The following is a 4,983-nucleotide window of genomic DNA, read 5'->3' on the forward strand; positions in this document are numbered from 1 at the left end:
TTCATTATATTATCTAACCGTGTGCAGTTTTGGAAGTAACAAACCTGTCGCCCTTAAGTAAATTTTTAAAGTATACGAACAGTCCAAAGGGATTTTAGAATAAGTTAGTTTGTATCAATATGGACACATTAGATAGCCTATTGAACATTTTGAGACGATTTAGAGGTCTAGATAGAAAAAAAATCAGTATTCTACATATACGCAAATGTACTATGTATAATATAACAGGAAATTAATGAGTACGCAAATTGGCGAAATTGGTGTGCATTGTGGTGTTTTGAGGGTTCGGGGGAGAAATATTGCGATTTAGAATGGCTGAGATATGAGTTTCACGATGTATTTTGATGATCGTCATATCGGCACATTGTTGTGTAGCTCAGAGTACAAAGAAATGTAATAATGAATTAACTGTCTTGCTAAGACTTATATATATGAAAACTGTGCAGGATGACCTTTCTTTCTATTTTTACATATAAGGACGTCATTTTATAGGCTATGACGTCAATAATGTGTCATTTTGCAGAGGATAAATCACGCTACCCAATAAGTCGAAATATAACATATTTTTCTCTGTGTGTATTTCCGTAAGTACTAAGACCTGTGGCTATAATCCACATGCATGTTGACAGTGCCGCGATCGGCACACCGGCTTCCGATAGCTGATTGTGTCAGATGACGTCAAAACTCATCGGAACTCAAGGGAGGTAAGTCAAAGAAAAAAATCTGCCGTCAAAAAGATGTGAAGATTGATTTCATTAATTTTACTATTAAGAGACAAAATATAAGCAAACATCAATCTGATATATGTTTAAATAGGACATACAAATGTTTCTAGCGTATTATCTCATTTTCCATGTCCCTTCTGTTTATATCACTTTTAAATGAAAGTTGTGACTACGCAATTCATACACACTATACACCGCATGTATAGGAGGCCGTTTTTACATGACCCTGGCTGATTATATATTAATAAATCCAACAAACACACTGATGCATAGCACAAAAAGGCATTAGATGATTCTGTATTTAATTGGCAAACGGATTAAGATCCAGTGTCAAGTTACTAGAAATATTGTTCTTCAGTTATGAAATGAGGGAACGATAAGATGATACAAAGAGTTTGTTAAGATCCTAACTGGAAATGCCTCTTATCAAGCCCTTAAGGCACACTTAAGGTAAACTTTGCTAAGGGTGATACTTTGTTAATGAAGAAATATTTCCGGAGTCCGTACATTGGCTCTTTGACCTCTTCATTCAAAATCTTTGAAACGCTTAAATAGCATGTAGAATCACATCGAAAATCAAGCTTCCAGAAGACTCCACTTTCCTTTTAACTATAAAAAATCATGGGTTCAAATACGACAAAGAAGGCTAGGAAACAAATTTTTACACAACCGGACTTGGAGAGTTACTTGTAGATGAAGTGAGTAAAAATAAAAACATACCTATTGGGAGGTTCAGTGAAACAATGGCAAATGAGAGGAAAAAGAAAATATGGGGACACATAACAGTTAAGATCAACTCATCATCGCACTCGTCACGAGAAGTGGAAGATGTAAAAACAAAAACAAAAACAAACAAAAAACAGCTGGACTGGTCCAGCATTGTTAATGGAAAGCATCCAAGTAACAAAGGGAAAGGAAGACAGGGCGCGGAGACCAGACATAACCTTCGCTTTCCGCCCTAGAGGAAAAAGTTATGTTGGAAATTGTTGTTTCTGCTGTGGAGGGTTTAGATGTATCGCGCAACATACACGTAATACAAGTAGTGCTACAAAAAACGTGCACACATTCACCACTCACTCTGTCATCTACGTTTGAACCTTCTGTATGTAAAAAGTTGGGTAGGAAACGAAAAATGGTTACAGATTCTTACGAAGAAGAAGCATCAGAGATCTAGGCTTTGGAAAGAAATACAAGAATAGAAAAAGAACGCTTGAAAATAGAGCAGGAACGAGCAGCCGTGTGAAGAAGAAATCCTCAATATTTTGCAATGACAATTCACCGGTACTACAACATGTGCTAAATTACCATAGAATGAGATGAACACATCAATGAATTGTACTTGTCTTTAAGTAAATACAAACTGTCGCGCACGTGCATTTGGCTATTGTATTGCACTAATTAGTTTTTGAAACAAGATCCAATTCATTAGCTTTCAAAACATAACTTGATTCACAACTTAATGCATTACGACATTCAGCCTTGATCTGAATGGACACTCTGAAATTAAGATGTATACATGCATATCAACATACATTTTACTCAATCTGATTAAAATACAGATCCATATTATCACTACGTTTGATTATAAGACTCTTTCATATGTACACATTGCCGAGGGTTTTACCACATTTTCTGACCCCGAGGGATCCAGCGAACATGATTTCGATAAGAGTGTCATATTCTAATAGGATACGATGCACGCATGATCAAAATATTATACATATTAACAGCATTTACGCGCCCCTGTGCGAAAGGTAGGCCTAGATGGCATAATTCAACAGTTGTCTCCATGAAACACAAATTAATCCGCGCGCGTGAAATGCCATGTAAGATATCTTACATGGTCAAACTCTATATAACATAGCCTGATATGAGAGAAAAGAGGATCTGAGAAAATCCCATTAGGGGTCATGTCCAGGTGACCTTTGAGAATGGCCAATCAAATTGCTACTTGCAAAATTTTGACAGTGAATTTCAGGGGACGAAATTGTTTGAAAACCCTGTCAGAATTATTTTGGTTTACGTAGCCATCTCGCCCAAAGAGCACAACAAAGCCTATTGTGTATGTTTACTGGGACGAAATATCGCTTTCAATTGATGTAGGAAGGTGTAGAAAATGGATTTGATCTGAATTCCACGTGGTATAAAGGTCATTAGAACGTGACCCCCTATGGGATTTTGTCAGATCCTCTATTTAACGCAGTGGTTATAAGGATCTGTATTTTAATCAGATTGACATTTTACTTTTATACACTTTAATCGATGTTTAGAACTGAATAATTTAATCATTGTGCATTACTGGTTAAATGACAAGTGTGGAAAACACTTATGCGGAACATTGGTTAAATGTGAATCCGGACTTTAACGAAAAGGACCTGTCGATTTTTTCGATAGAATCTGAAAGTTTTATGTGCTACCCGAATGACTACATCAACGTCAGATTTGTCTTCGCCATCATCTAAGTGTTCCTTTTATGGAAACAACATTCCATTTTCAGCTTCCGACACGATTCAGATATCGCCTGGATCTATTTTGACATTAAAATAGTTCCACAATGAAGTCGTCACAATTTTACTATGATATTTGACTTTTCGTTTGGTTTTATTTTCAAGCTCAAGACAATGAGTTAACTTTTACCTGAAAATTAAAAAAAAAAAAACTGTGATATTGGTTAAATCTATCCGAGATCTTACCGGACCTGTTCTTAAGTTTCACATGGAAATTAATCAAAATCAAAACCATGGTTTTTTGTCCAATATCATGCACTAAGTGGATATTAGGGGCGGCCCAAGAGAGACTTTTTCTTAGTAAGCATAGCATCTGGTTACACTATTAAACGCTAAAGAGAGGATAAAGATTGTTTTGCGAACAATTTAGATTTTACGTAACCAAGGGAGTGCTAAGAGGATATCTTAATCTTAATGTTTACAGTTATACAAAGATACCCTTAGGACTTAAGACAAGGATCATCTGATCTTAAACCCTACAATAACTACTTCTTGTTACTGGTCCCAGATCCTTAATATCACTACGGTTTGATATGACCTCTATTGAACGGAGTGGACACAAGGATCTGGGGCCAGTAACTAAGAAAACATACTTAAGTTTGTATTTTAGGGAGTGGTAAGATAAAAAATATTATTATACCTCAAGTGAGAATCCTGCATTCTGATTGGCCGAGAGATATTCGGTATTTTACACTATCACACGGCAGGTAACATTAGAACAATAGGAAACAAGAGACACGTTCGTAGCAACCCCCTAGCAACGGGTGATAGTGTATTTTTGACAGTGCTAAATATTAACCGCCCGAAAAAGATGCGCACTCGTTTCTTTTTTCGATGCCATCTTTGTTTTTTGAAGCGACGCTTCAAAATTTATCTGGAGCTATTTAGTAATAGTTCTGCCAAATTAGTCTGTTTATCAGTATTTCTTTTTCAAATTAAGGACGAAGCTTTCCGTTTACGCCTTTTCGCTTACCGTCCAAGTGCTATATGTTGGTTTTTATGAACCCGTCGGTGATATTAGGGGAACGGAAGACATGCAATTTCAAGCATCTTTGTTACAAAAACGTTATGATTTTAACAATTTCAAGCATCTTTGTTACAAAAACGTTATGATTTTAACAAACGCAGGAGTAAAGACAACAAGAATTTTCAAAAAATCCTTATTGTGAGTATTTTTTTATAATGGATTGATAGTCAGCACTACTGAGTGGCCTAGAAGCTGAGTTGCTATTCTACTGCCGACGTGACTGTTCGACTTTTGCTAAAATCAGTTTAAAATGTTTCAATATATTGCAAATACTTGAAAACTAGTTTTGTTTCTAGACTTTTGGTATAATAAAATAAATACTACCTGTATTTGAGGGTGACAGTGCCTAGTGTCACCCTCTAATGCAGGTAGTATTTATATAGTATTTCATCAGTGACTAACTGAAAGCCTCTTTATACCACACTTAAATCTTTCGTATATCTCACTTAGGGTTCTCTTTGGTAAGGTTACACGTATGTAAGAAATCGTTGAATCCGGAATCTCCGCCTTTGTTTCATTGGCTACATTAACTGTCGAGTCAATGAAACGTTTAAATCTAATTCAAAAATTAAGCAAACCGTCTGTTTGACACTGTTTTACTTTCATTTTGTAATATAAGCAGACGACAATAATGAAAAAATCAATTAACAACAAGCGGCCCCGTACACCAAATTTCGCGCTCTCAGAGCTTGAAATTTTAGTAGAGAAATAGAACAGGCAGTGG

General features: G+C 36.0%; 1 pseudogene; it reads left to right on the forward strand.

Annotated features, from left to right (window-relative positions):
• Positions 1-1,346: 1,346 nt before the first annotated feature.
• LOC138310666 (uncharacterized) lies at positions 1,347-2,074 on the forward strand (annotated as a pseudogene).
• The last annotated feature ends 2,909 nt before the right edge of the window (positions 2,075-4,983 follow it).

The sequence above is a fragment of the Argopecten irradians genome, chromosome 16 (genome assembly GCF_041381155.1).
Source record: "Argopecten irradians isolate NY chromosome 16, Ai_NY, whole genome shotgun sequence".
Classification (NCBI taxonomy): Eukaryota; Metazoa; Mollusca; class Bivalvia; order Pectinida; family Pectinidae; genus Argopecten; species Argopecten irradians.